This window comes from Carlito syrichta, unplaced genomic scaffold (genome assembly GCF_000164805.1).
Source record: "Carlito syrichta isolate Samal-C Ts95f unplaced genomic scaffold, Tarsius_syrichta-2.0.1 Scaffold288962, whole genome shotgun sequence".
Lineage (NCBI taxonomy): Eukaryota > Metazoa > Chordata > Mammalia > Primates > Tarsiidae > Carlito > Carlito syrichta.
Genome location: NW_007233058.1, coordinates 165,840 through 181,038, shown reverse-complemented (window position 1 = coordinate 181,038; position 15,199 = coordinate 165,840). Strand labels below are relative to the sequence as shown.

The window sequence follows — 15,199 nt, the reverse complement described above, 5'->3', positions numbered from 1 at the left end:
GGCTTCATGATTACTAACTGAACCTCAGCCTTACATAGTCATATAGTGATTTTTAGTTTGTTTAAAGTTAACTTAAGTTGAGACTTCTCATAAAGTGACAACCAAAAATAGTTTGACTATTACTTTTCCAAAATAATTTCAATGAACAACTTTAGAATTATCTTTAGAGTTTTCATGTCTAAAAACAGAATTTTGCAAATCATTTAGGTAACTGATTACTTATTGCTGTAGTTAGCAATAAATTTAGTTTCTAATACTGTGATTAAAAAAAATCTAGTTGATTAATTTCATGATTCAAGAAGAGATATCCGTTAAAGCCATAGCTATGTTTTTTTAAAACTGACATATTTAAATTGTCACCTATTTATTTGTGTATATGTCAGTAAAGATTATTCTGGTTAGTTTTGAGTCACAAAAATAACTGTTCTTAAGGTTTTAATTGTTCTGTTATCCCTGATTATTAAGAACTCTGAGTATTTGAATTCTAAAAACTTTTAATTAAATTAAAAATATTGTTGGTCTCCATTTACAATATACATGGAAGTTCACATCTTTCCAACATACTAAATAAGAAAATATTTTCTTTAAATTTTATCTTAAATATTGGTTTTTAGCTATTTTTTACCCCCAAAACATAAAAAGTTAAATTTATACACATTTAAGAAAGATGTTTTATAAGTGAGTTTAAGCTTAACTATTTTTATATAGGTAAAGAAACGAATGATTTTTAATTTAAATTATTTTATATTAATTGTAATAGTTGAAATTATAATTATGTAATTCATGACATAGAGTATGTCTAGTACCATTCTAAAATGGTAGCATAATTGATTGCTTATGTGTATGATACATATAACCCAGAGCAGAATAATTTCCCATACTTGAGTGCTATGTCAGATCCTAGACCCCATGGTGCCCAGTTTCCTCAGTGAGCCAGATTCATTGAATGCCTGTTGTCAAAGCGGTGTGTGAAACGGTGTATGTATACAGGTTGAGAAAAAGAGGTATGTCTGATTATGGAGACTGAAACAGAGGCACTGCTCTTCTTAAGTCTTTTTTACCCAAGAGAATTTCAGTTTTATTTTAAGATCTCTACTTTTTAAAATCTGTCTTGCAGATGTTTTCACTGAATTCTGTAAGAGACATTGCACATGTAGGTGACCTCTATTGTGACTTAAATCATACAGAGCTCAGGCCCAGTTTAGTGTTTCTAGAGAATAAGAAAGATGTTAGAAGTTTGGAGATAAGGAAAAAGTAGAGTTTTTTATTTGATTTTCAAAAAATGGAAAACTATAGACAAACCTCAAAGCTTGATGTTACTCTTTGAGAAAATGGCTCATTAAAAGGTTTGTGGCCTCTTATAATATAGTAAGTATACGTGAGTTTATGCACATGCATATATATTACTTATATACATGTATATGCACACTTTTTGCTGTATATACATGCACAGCAATGCAACTAGCATTTGCTTCATGTATGCCATGTGCCAGGCAGAGGACTTGAGATAGATTATCTGATTCAATCCTCATAACAGCACCTTAAGAAGTAAGCAGTATTTTTATCCTCATTTATAGATGAAACTACTGAGCACAAAGTGGGTAAGCAACTTACATAGTTAGGAAGTGGTGGGGTAGGGGTTCAGAGCAGGCAGTCCCTACTTTAAGGCACTATACTGTGATACTAGACAAAGGGCTAATGACTTCCATTAAAATCTATGGAAGCAAAGACAGAAGAACTAAGAATAAATATGGCCAGTAAACATAAAAGTATAATTAAACTAATCTATTCTCAAAGAGTGCACATTAAGATAGCATAAGGGTATCATTTTCTTAAAGTCTCTGGATTGACAAGTATCGAAATGTTTGATAATACCTGCTTTTCAGCAAAGGTACAGAAAAGCAAATTATCCCATCATCCTTCTAGAAGTGTAAATTGGCCCAGCTAACCACAGACACCTACATGTGTTCACATATATGAATGTGCACATATATATGTATGATATGTATGCCATTTACTTAGGAATTCTATTTCTAAGACTTTATTTTAAGGAAAGTATCAGACAAACACATAAAGAACTATATGATATTTATTGAAGCATTTTTTAATATAAGAATTTGAGAAGCAACCTATCAGTAATGCATTGTTTAAATAAATTGTGGTATATTCCAAGCAAATATTATTTATCCTTTATCATGGATGAGATGGATGAATGGATAAATGCATACGTATATATAGATGTAGATAGATGGGGGGAGATTGTCCATATAGTGGTAGAAAATGTAGGTAAAGAAAACATGCATTCAGTATTCTCTCATTTTTATTTTAACAACACAATATCAATTTCATGTGTACAGTTTGTCATGTACAAGTATATCTTGAAAGGCAGTGAAAAATAGAATCATAGAAAATCTTAATGTTCTACTTTAAAGTTTTGTGTTTTAAATATTTGGTAGGAACTTATATTTTTATTTCAAGAAAGAAATTCCTGTATTTAAGAAAATGAAGAAAATCTATTCCTGGTGACAGCATACGCATAAAGAAAAGGCACATGTAATACTAACTTGTTTTCTTCATAGATATACCCTTGTTTTGATAGAGAAATACATTCATGGTGAATTTAGGTTTCAGCAAGTTGCTTGGTAGTCTTTCCTGATATTCTTTTGGAATCATAGTTACTAGCTTATAGCCAATATGTTCATGTCAGTCTAGGGGGAAGCTTCTTGTCATTGCAAGAAGATTTATTTTAACGACTTTTAACATTTTATTAAATATTTGAAAATGGAGGAAAACCTTGTAAAGTTAACTTATGTGGCACTATCTTCCACTTAAATTATACTTAGAGAGTTTCTATAGTATTTTTATGTAAGCCTGTGATAGAAGTATCCTAAAACCAATGGCAAAATGTAGCATTCTTTCTCAGTTAATACTACCACAGAATCAAAAATATAAGTTCAGAGAAGTTCTGGTTTCAGTAATAAAGGAAGAAGTTCTTACAAGACTAACTCTTCCATAGTTACAAATGACAAACTCTGCCCAGAATGTAGAAAACCACTGTGAGAAGCATTGGAGAGCCGTCAGAGCAGACAGACAGGAGAGTGTACCTCACCCTTGACCAGAGAAACTGCACTGGCTAAAGCTGTCTTCCCACAACTCCCTGTGGGCCTTCTGGGCTGCAGCACCAGGTATTCGGCATGCCCTCAGAAAGCCACAGGCCTGTGGATGAGGAGCACTGGTGGAAACCTGAATCTAGGGGGGGAATAAAAAGCACAGAATGGTTGACATGTCAGTAAATATAAAAGGCAGACTTTGTTTTTTGGGTTGTAAGTTTTTTATAAAAACAATTGTTTGGTGCAAGAAAAACTTCTATATTTATTATTGAATTGACAATAAAAATTTTTTCTTTGTAGAAAATTTCAAGTCCAAATGGTTTTACTGATAGATTATATGAAACTTTTAAGGAATAAATACTATAATATGATTTTTGTGTGTGTAAAATTTACCAGAAAATAGGAGGAAGCATATTCAGTTCCATTTTATGCCTGCATAACTCCAAACCAAAAATCTGACAAGAACATTACAAGGAAAGAAGATTGCAGATAGTATCTCTTGTGAACATTGGAAAAGGAAAATTTGACAATTATTTTTAGTAAAACAAAGCAATATAATTCATACATTATGACCTAATAGAGTCTATTTCAGGCATGTAAGGTTAGTGCAACATTGAAAATTACTCATTATGTCAGTATCCTAAGGAAAAAAAGCCATATAGTCACCTCAGTAGATGTAAAAAAACCCTTAACGAAATTCAACATCCATTCACTATAAAAATTCTCAGCGAACTAGAAATAGAAGGAAACTTATTAAGCCCAATTAAAAGAATCCTCAAAAATCTTATGACTGTATAATGATGAAATATGGATCGCTTTCCTCTAGGATTAGGAAGGAGACAAGGATATCTACTCTCCCTACTTCTCATTTTGTTACTGGAACTTATTGTCATAATGCAACGAAAAGAAATAAGATTTGGGCACAAAAAGCAAAAGTGTGGACAATATCATTATGTTTGTAGAAAATTCTAGGGAATCAACAAAATTGCTATAATAAATGAATTTTTTTCCCCAATAATCAATATTTTTTTATTATGATGTTGTGGGGTACAGATAAGGGTTAGGTATACAAATACGTTTCATTCAGGCACCCTTTTGATTAGAGGTGCTTCCCCATCCCCAGACAGATATTTGCTCATTAATCCCATCTCCCTCCCCCCCATAGTTTCCCACTACTGTCAGTCATTTTCTTATAGTATTAGATTGTATGTTCAAGGTCCATTATATGAGTGAAAACATGTGATACTCGGACCTTTGTTTCTATGAGAGGTCTCTCAGTATTATAGACTTTAGTTCTATCCAGGTTGCTGCAAAATTCATGATTTTGTTCTTTTTTATGGCTGCGTAGTATTCCATCGTGTATATGTACCACATTTTTCTAATCCAGTCGTCTTTTGATGGGCAGCATGGTTGCTTCCAGGTTCTTGCTATTGTGAACAATGCTGCGATAAACATACGTGTGCAAGTGTCTTTTTTGTAGAGTGATTTGTGTTCTTCCGGATATATTCCCAGTAGGGGGATTGCGGGGTCATATGGGAGGTAGATATTTAGAGCTTTTAGGAATCGCCACACTGCTTTCCACAGAGGTTGCACTAGTTTACACTCCCACCAACAGTGTAGAAGTGTTCCCTTTTCTCCACACCCTCTCCAGCAGCTGTTATTTTTTGAGTTGTTGATAATTGCCATTCTGACTGGAGTTAGGTGGTATCTCAGTGTGGTTTTGATTTACATCTCCCTGATGATTAGTGAAGTTGAGCATTTCTTCATGTGTCTGTTGGCTGCTCGGATGTCTTCCTTTGTGAAGTGTCTGTTCATGTCTTTTGCCCATTTTATAATGGGGTTGTTTGTTTTTTTCTTTTCAGCATGTTTGAGTTCCTTGTAGATCAAAGATTAAGCCTTTGTCTGACCTGGTGTTGGCAAATACTTTTATTAAGAATGCATCTTAGGATGCAGGATCAATATACAAAAATCGGTTGTATTTAACACACAATAATATATAGAAATAGAGAATATACTTTTTAAACTTCCATTTATAATAGCATCAAAACATAACAATTAAGAAATGAGTTGAACAAAAGACATTAAAAGCCTCTTCACTGAAAACTGGACATCACTGCTATATGAAATTAAAGAAAACCAAAATAATTGAGGAGATACACTGTTTCTGTACTGGGATTCTTAATATTGTTAGGAAGTCTGTTCTCCCAAATCAATCTATAGATGTGGTACATTCCCAGTCAAAAACTCAATAGGCTTTTTTTTTTCTTTTTTTTCTTTTGTAGAAATCACAAAGTGACTCTAAAACTTACTTGGAGAAGTGAAAGACTTTGCATAGCCCAACCAATCTTGATGAAGAAAAGGAAAGTTGGCGTACTCACACTACTTGATTTAAAGACTTTTAAAAGTTACTGTATATAGTATATCATTTGCACAAGGATAGGCACATGAGTCAGTGGAACAGAATAGACCTATGCATAGTCTGCTAATTTTGGATAAAGGCACCAAGACATGTCCATGGTGAAGGGAAGTCTTCTTATCACATGTGTTGGAACAAGTAAATAAATATGTGAGTACGCATTTCATAAAAAATACACAAATGTCCAGTAACAACTGCAAGGTGTGAAACGTTATCCATCATCAGGGAAATGCAAATAAAACCACTTGAGATATTCCCTGAGACCCATGAGAACAGTTGTAATTGAGAGACTGACATACTATATGTTAGCAAATAATATGGAGCAACTGGAAGTCTTCATATGTTGCTGGCGAGCCTGTAAATTGGCACAACCACTTTGGAAATAGTTTCCTGTAAAGTTAAACAAAAATACCCTTAACCCACCAATTCTACTTCTAGATATTTTCCCAAAATAAATAAAAATATGTGCGTGGTAGACTTATACAGTATGGTTATGGCAGATTTGTTCCTAATATTCAAAAACTAGAAAGGGCCATCAGGAAGAGAATGTGTCAGATTGAGATATATTCATATGGTGCAACAGTCTCCATATAGTGAGGCACTACTCATCCTTGTCAATACCTAGTAAGTGGGTGGATTTCAAAAACATCACATTTAAGCAGAAAACGTCAAATACCAAAGAGTGCATACTTCAGAAATCCATCTAAGTGAGATTCAAGAACAGGCTGACTAATCTGTAATGACTGGCTGTGGGAGGGAGGTGGGGACCGATCTAGAGGTGGCAGGAGGGAATGTTAGGGGCAGAGCAGATGTTTCGCATCTTGGTATGGTCACACACTTTTATCAAATCCCATCAGATGTGTACTTAAGATCTATGCATTTACTGTATGCAAATTTTACCTAAAAAAAATTCAACTAGAAACAAATGTTAAAGTCGTATAATAAAAATAGAATACTAGAAAAAAAGCATACAAAAGTAAAAAGGTCTAATTGTAAACATAAAAACTAAAAAAGTCACACATGTAAATTGCAGAAGAACAGTTGTAGGGATGACAAAATTTAATGACAGGAGTGAGGAGGCACAGTTTAATTAGGGCTAATGCATAAATTCTAAAGGCTGGAGGTCACTTGCAAGTCACTAAGTGCTCTGTGACATGACTGCTTCAAAGTAGCCAATGAAATGGCAGTTGGAGTTATAAAAGTGTGGTGTCCAAGGAAGTTCCTTTGTTTGTTCTGGAGTCATCACGTCTGGTTTTAAAACCAGACCCTAGGAGAAAATGATTGTCAGAAAAGACTTTTCTGGAGAAAAGATTAAGGGTGCATATAATAGCTAATTTCAAATATCTGTCTTTGTTTTTTTAAAGAAGTTCTACATAGCTGCAAACAGCAGAATTACAAATAGATAGCAGATGTACTTAGAATTTTCAGAAAATGGTCAGTCTTATAAGAAATATATTTCTGTGACTGTCAGTATTCATATTGATGCTAACCTGCTCGCAACCAGATATATCATTACCAGGGACTCTTGGTTGATTTGAACGACCTCCATAGACTAGCAAATCCTGAGTCTGGTACTTATAGCTGGGATGATCCAACTTGATATCCTATGGTAGATGTCTCAGGGAACAAGTAGGATTTGGGAAACTTCCCTAAAATTAGAATGGTAGAACTTTCCAAACTCCTAGAGGTTTCAAAAACAACGAATGTAATTGAAGTGATACTTGAAGAATATGGACTGGCTGTGGATTAAGATACATAGGTGGCTTTGATAATTCTGCTCACAAGGAGACCAGTGAGGAGGCTATTCAGTTAGTTATAGAGTAAGTTAGTGGATTGTGGAATTGGGTGGAGTCAGAGGAAAAAACTAAATGAGATTTTCTTTTTGATGAAATGTAGGTTGGTTACATGATTAAATATAGTAAGACATATTTACAACTAGGGGAAAAACTCAAACATTTTTGCATTTCATTTAGCACTGTATCTAACAGTTTTCACTAGAAGAAATAATTACATTTAAAATTAAGTATATAAAGCTGCTTTTCAGAGTAAGAATTAAGTCTCTTATATCTTTGGAAATTAAAGGGAAAACATCAATTATGTCAGTTCACTTTTTTCAGTGTCCATCCCTGCTCAGTGATGTATATTAGAGACATTGCCTGTCAATGAAACTAAGAAAGCAAATGCTCCCTCTGGCCTGTAAGTCGACTAGTAAGACCTGCGTTGAGAGTCCTGATTGATTCTGCTGACTGAGCACAAGGCAGGAGCCACATTTCCTTTTTACATGATGATACCCTGCATAATGTGTCACCACTTAATCTGACCATTTTCTCCCTAAACATAAATGTCCTAGTGAACGACAGAATAAGGATTAAAAGACATGTTTCTTTTCACTGAGAATACATTGCATTTACTTTTTCAATGATAAATAAATTCATAAAGTTGTCCCCTCTGTTAATCTAATTAAACTTCAAGTTCTCTTTCTCTAGCATCTTTTTCATGTCAGGTTAAAGCATTTATATAAACTTTTATGCAGTGTCTTAGTTCTGTTCAGTTTTGTACCCCCACATACACATTACCCCAAACCTTACCTTTGAATAACAACACTTTGTTCAGCATATTTATTCAGTGGAAAATAGAAGTTGTTTTCTGTTCTCAATAGTACAGCTTTTAAAGGAATAAAAGCTGCATTTCAATCCTGAGTCAGTGATTTCACCAGTAAGATATTAAAGACCTAATTATACTTTGACTACTGGCCAAGAAAACTATAAGTTTGTTGCCCTTCTTCATCTTAGTCTAAGGTGAATTCATAGATCTGACAATATACATATTTGGAAGAGCAAGGCCAGAATAAAATGAAGTCAGTCTGTTAATCTGTGGGTGCAAAATCTGTAAAATATTCACCTTCTGTGCAGTTAAAAATACATTTGCTTTTCATTCACAGATTCATCAAATATTACCAACTGTATTCTATCTGAGGCACTCAAATAAGTTTTCTAAGTTGTTCAGGGTAGCAGTTCCAGTCTTTTAAATAGAGACTGGTGGTACTGTATGCGAGATGGAGGCGTTGGTTCTTAGGTGAGTTGGTCAGCACTTGTCTTCTCCTTCAGCATCCTTAAAGTAGACTGGTAACCTTGGGAGTAAGCCTCATTCTGGAGTACCCTTACAATAAGTGAAACTGTTTCTTCGTTTTGGTAGTATTTGTATCTGTATTGGATGCTTCTCTCTCTCTCTCTTTTTTTTTTTTTTTTTTTTGAGTTGGAGTCTCACTCTGTCACCCAGACTGGAGTGCAGTAGCCGCTCCCGGCCACTGCAGCCTCCACCTGCTGGGCTCCTGCGATCCTTCCAAGTAGCTGGAACTACAGGCGCACGCTACCACGCCCGGCTAATTTTTTTTTAATTTATTTATTGTAGAGATGAGGTTGCCCAGTTGCCCAGGCGAGTCTCGAACCCGTGGGCTCAGGCAGTCCACTCGTCTCAGCCTCCCTAGGTGTGGGATTACAGGCTGAGCCACCGAGCCCGGCTAGGTGCTTCTCTTTTTATTGGTTCGTGTATTTGTTATTGATTGGTTGTTAATGGTGTGTGTGTGTGTGTGTGTGTGTGTAGAAGGCAAGTACTTTGGTGAAAAATAGTATTCGGTGGCAAAAAGTCAAATAATTTTATATCCATTTTTTAATATTATGTTTTCTTGGAGCACTTGAGATGTCCTTCTCCCCCCCCTTTAAATTTAAAACCTAGTGAATTGTATGGGAAATAAATGTGAAACACAACTTTCTTGCCATGTTTATTTTTGTTTTGGGTTTTTTAGATTATTTTGTTTCAAATAGTCATCATTTTATGTCCTTGGAATACATATTAATACTATATGAAAAGGAAGAGAGCAAGTAAGAAAGGTCCTTTTCTTACTTGCTCTCTTCCTTTTCATATAGTATTAACATCAGTTGGTATTAATTATGATTAATGATATACTAGATTCTATTAATTATAATTATTGACAATATAATTAATGAGTTATTAATATAATATGACTAATATATACTTACAGCAAGAGATAGCACTAGATAAACAGGCAAAAATATGAGCTGATCTCACAAAATAAAAAACTTTGGTATTCCAAGGATATAAAAAAAAGAAAGTAGAATTATTTCAGAATTAATTATTTCAGTATTAATTCTTATTACATTTCAAATATCTCGACTGGCAGTTAAAAATCAGCGGTCCTAATAATTTGTAAAGCTATAAACTGACTCTGTTTTTCTCTCTACATCCAACTCCTGGTTTACTGGATGGCATATCCAGCAGTCAATACCTCCCTCCCTTTCTGTTCCTATCTTTTCTGTATGTCACTTTTTTTTTTTTTTTTTTTTTTTTTGAGTTGGAGTCTCACTCTGTCGCCCAGACTGGAGTGCAGTGGCTGCTCCCGGCCAACGCAGCCTCGACCTGCTGGGCTCCAGTGATCCTTCCGCCTCAGCCTTCCAAGTAGCCAGAATTACAGGCATGTGCTACCACACCTGACTGATTTTTTGATTTATTGTAGAGATGAGGTCTCGCTGCCCAGGCGGGTCTCGAACCCGCGGGCTCAGGTAATCCACTCACCTCAGCCTCCCAAAGGCACGGGATTACAGGCTGAGCCACCGAACGCGGCAAGTGTTTTAACTGCGAGTGTTCCTTCCCACCCTGCCATCCAGTGCCTTAGAGGCCAATTGTACCTGCTTGCGGATCCCATCCTGCACTCCCTTGGAAACTCATCCTGTTCTTTCTCTCCTCTTTCTCCAGGCCTTGGACATCTTCTTTCCAACCTTTTTCTTATCAGCATTGAAATTCACTGAAGTATCTTTAATAGCACACACACGCGCGCACGCGCGCGCGCGCACACACACGTATGTATCTACTGCTGCTGTCTAGATTTCCCTTCCACCTTGATGGTGTTGCCTCTGGCGCCCCTTTCCTCCCTTGGCCTTGCTCCCCTTGCCAGCCCTGCCACCACCCCCTCCCAGTGTCTGTCATCCCTCTACGCCACTGTAGCCTGCTGCCTGTGCCCCTGAAGCGCTTCTCCAGCCTCTAGCACCATGTGCTCAATACTTCCCTTAGGTGTTGGTGTGCCCTGCATCCGCCTTTAGCCCTCTGCTCATTCTAGATGCAAGGAGGATTTCTCCGCCTGCTGCTCACCTCCTGTGAGCAGCTTCTAGCTAGCGTCTTCATTCTCATGCCTGCCCTGCTCCACGTCTGTCCTGTGCCGTATGTGCTGCCACGCCAGTCCCCACCCTCCCCATCTTCTGGTGAGCGTCCACTGGGCCACCAAGGACTGTGAATACCACTTTCTAACTAGCTCCAGTTCATCCTTCACCTGTCAGATTTAGATGTTCGGATATTACCTCTCTGATTGTTTCCCTATCTAATCTCTTCCTCTCCAGTCTCATTCCTTCAAATCTTGCTGACATATTTTTTCTAAAATTCATTTTTGTGCCGCTTCCTCTTCTCCTCAGAATCATTCAGTGGCTCCCCCTAGTCTTCAGGGGGAAACAGTTTTAGTACTGGTCATGCTTAACTCTCTGACCTCTTAATACCAGCTGTCCCTGATGGTCTTTACTCAGTCCATCTGGCCATGTGGCAACCTCTGTCCCAGATATTCTCGCCATATTTCTCCCTGCACCTGACCCTCACAGTCGTCCTTGAAGACCTGGTTGAGGCCTGAGACATGCTACTGCATGTCAGCCTCTCCGTGCCTGGCCTAGGAGTCCTCTCTGAGTGCCACCATGCACTGTCCTGCTGGGCTACTTGTCTGACTACTCTCTCCTGTGCTGCTTCTCCTCTCTGCATTCATAGCCAATGTGGTACCTGGCTTGTAGCCAAGCACTTGTTGATGGATTTATTCAGTAATTAGTTAATGAGATACACCTTGGGAAAGGTGACTCAAGCTAACGATACTACTCATTTAGAAAGAAGTAGGATATTCTAAAATATTTGTTAACACCAAAGAGCTCCTTAATATAGTTTTACCTTTCTACAGTTATCCTGAAGACTCTCTGAGCCTCACAGGATATTAAAGGGTACCATTATTAATTTCATATTCTTGGTGCTGTAATTTGGTACACTTTTCAAAGTGTTTTTCTTTTAGTGGATGATGAGTGTTCATGCTCAGAGAAGCAGTTGTTTCCTGTTCCCTTCTCATCTCTCAAGCAGTTCCTGTGTCATTGAGTAGGTTGGCACTCAATGACTTCTGCTTTTGATCAAGACAAATGCCAACTAAGTGGACTACATCTTCGAAGAGAGAAGTCTAAGTCCATAATCTTTACTGAATTCTGAAGGAAAAGCTTTAATTCCTGGAACTGTTCGTAATTACATTTAAAAACTTTTGTGAAGTAGATGCTGATAGTCACATTTGTTCTATTTATAAGCAAAAAGCAATTCTGCATTTTCTTTTAGGATAATTCTAGCTGGTCACTTTTTTAAAAAAATTACAGTTTCAATAAGCTCACTTTTTTTCCAGAACTTTTCTTTTTCTTTATTTATATATTAGAGTCAGTGCTGTGAAATTACTTGTACAGTGCTTTGGACATTTGGTTGTGATTTCTTTGCCAAGCATTTTTCAATAAAGCTAAATTTTGGCTCTAATGGTCTTAAATGTGAAATGTATTAACCTTGAGATGACCTGTGGCCTACATATTTTCTTCATTGCCTGTCTTATCTGCTGAAGTATTTATTTTATTATGTATTAAATTGATAGCTATAAACTATGCTATTTGGCATCAGGGTAAACTAACATACTGTTGTATAAATAAACAATCTAAGTCATTCAAAAAACTTTTTGTTATTAGTAATTTCCAGACATATATCTAGATAGAACATCATGACAAATCCGGATGGACCAATTGCCTAAAATCAGCAACTATCAGCTCATGGCCAACCTTGTCTTATCTTTGCCCCTGGACTCCCCACTGCTTCTGGGAGCTGTTATTTTGAAGTAAATCCCAGATATTAGATCATTTCATCCAGAAACAAATAAGGACTGATTTTTTTTTAAGAAACATAACTATAATACCATCCTCAGATCTGGAAAAAATTAACAATAATTTATTTCTTTCATTAAATGACCAATCAGTATTCAAAATCTCATAGAAGCTTTCTAGACAGTTACTTGAAATCAAGATTCAGTCAAGGCTCATGTGTTGCTTTGGTTACTATTCTCTTAATTTTTTTTTTTTTTTTAACTCTTTTAGGGTCCTCTCTTCCATTTTCTTGTTGAATAAATCAGGTTCTTTGTGCATTTTCTCATTCTTGATTTTTCTAGTTTCTTCCTCATGGTATCATTTAATATGTTCCTCTGTCTCTTCTGTTTCCTGTTAATTGTAGTCAATAAAGAAGTTTTATCAGTTTCAGGTTGTTTTATGTTGTTTACTTCTACCAGGAGGTTTATTGTATTTAGTGATCCTTGCTTGTGGTGTTAAGACTAGAAATTGAATTTAAGTGTTATCACCTTGGTCCCTTCATGATTGAAGGGATTGTGAAATATTGGTTGTTCTCTGGAACACTAAATAAATTTTAAGAATTTTCATCAACTATTTGGATGTTCTGAAGTACAGTTGATACACTAAATATTCTTTATTTAGCCATTTTCAGAGTGAGTTGGTTTTTCCTAACATTTTTCAAATGTCGTCAATGAGATACTTTTTATTTTTTGAAATTATCTTTATGAGGTCATGGTGTGGACATATTTGATGAATTTCAATTCATTGTAGTAATTGTTTTTTTTTTTTTAATAAAAAAATGCAGCTGTGCCCATTGGTTGGGGAAGTCTTGTTGAGTGGACCCAGGTCTTAAATGTACAAGTATCAAGGTTTGGCCCTGTGTCCCATGCTCACCATGGCCTCCTGCTTTAGTGGAGTCAGCCAGTGGGAGGGAATGAGAGAACATGAACACCTTCTCCTTTCTCAGCTCTCTTCTGTCTTTTCATACCATTTTTCTGTCTTCTCTGTCTGGCTTTTTCTTGCCCCTTGACTCTCGTTAAATCTCATCCAAGTCTGTTCTGCAGTTGAATGGGCTGTATTGCCTGGTGTTTCTCTGATTCCAGTAACACCATCACCTCTGTTTGGATGTCAGTGCTAGCGAAGCCTGTTCCTGAATGGCACTTTTCCTGCCAGACTGGGGATGACCACTGCCCTCCCCAGTGGTCTCTTCCCTCCAAGAGGGCATTGGAGACAGTGTGCATGTGTGTTCTGCCATTATTTTATATCTGTGTTATGAATCTGGGGAACTTATGCTTCTCTAGTGCTACGGGAAGCATTAGGGACTTTTCCCCCCCCCTCACTTTACCTCATTTTGTTTGTCTAATTATATATCCAAAAGACTTCCAAAACTCATGTGTACACATTATGGCTGTGTGCATTGTAGTACATACCCACCCAGCTAGTAAGTAACAGAGACTTGTGTATGTTTCACCATTTTGGCATTCTTTTCTCCACCATCTCTTATTATTGCCTTGTGACCTTGTCTACATTTGGTGTTAATTTTTTAGCCCTGAGTTTAGTAAGTATTTGTCTTAAACAGTTCTGTCTGAAAACTGGAAGGGCATTGGCGGGCCTGTGTTTTGGTGTCTTTGTATAAGGCATGCCTGGAAGAGCTTGGGGCATCTCTGGTTCCTCCATTAGTGGTGACAGAGAGAGTTCTGTTGGCTGGGGAAGTCTAAGCTCTGGGTTTGGGAATGTTGAAAACTTCCTGCAAATGCTAAAACTTGGGTCATAGTTTTCATATATGTTTAGCCTAGCAGTTACCGTATCTCCACCCAGATACCCCCATGAAACAAAAGCCTTGGTTCGTATTTAGGGATTTCTATTCTCCTAGCATTAATAATGAAGATGGCCTACTATAACAAAAGTATTTGGTTAATTTTAATATCTCAGCACTCTGCATTAAAGGTGAGTGAGACTTAATGAAACACTTTTAGGATTGTCTTCATATTTGATTGGGTGGAGTGCATTGGACTAGTCTAGTAATATAGACAATTCCAAATTATTACTTTGAACTGGAAAACTGTGAAAAATGTTGTGCTTTCCCAGTTATTTATAACATGCATCACAATAGAAAGCTGATGTTCAGATGATTTCCAAATGTTATAGTTGGACTTCTAACAAATTTGAAGTCATCATGTGCTTTGATAGTTTAGTCACTGGTTAATAAAACCTCAGGGATTAAATAAAAATGGTGAAACTAAGGACAGGCATATTGTCTAAAAGAAATCCCTGAAGGAACTTGGTGTTCCCTGCAGATACCTGAAGGCTGTGTGTGTATATAATCTCCTTTTTTAATTGGAACTCATCATATAATTACTGCCATTATTGTGTGTTCCATCCCCAGGACTGTGATAAATCCTGTCCCTCCAGCACACCTAGAGTCATGTTGGCACACTTCAGCTCTGAAATGGTGGCTGGTGCTGGGCTGTCAGGGTGACCACTCTTGGGGTGACCTTGGCCAAGCTGTGGTACTGCCTTTCTAATGATTGACAAGAGAACAGGAACAGATAGAAAAAAGACTGTGTGGAAAGGTCAGAGAATATTAAGAGACAAAATTTTTATTCGTATTTTTCGTTCACTTCTAAGGCCCACATTTCCTAACCTGCCTTCCTGGTTTGTTTGTTTTAAAATGTCCTTTTTCTTTGTGTTTCTGCAATGGGGTGAGT

General features: G+C 36.7%; 1 protein-coding gene across 1 annotated transcript in view; it reads left to right on the top strand.

The window, feature by feature from the left end:
* EXOC2 (exocyst complex component 2) overlaps positions 1-15,199 on the top strand; it is a gene marked incomplete at its 5' end in the record, with an annotated part of 84,075 nt that overhangs the window by 38,589 nt on the left and 30,287 nt on the right. The gene's annotated exons all lie outside the window — the stretch shown is intronic.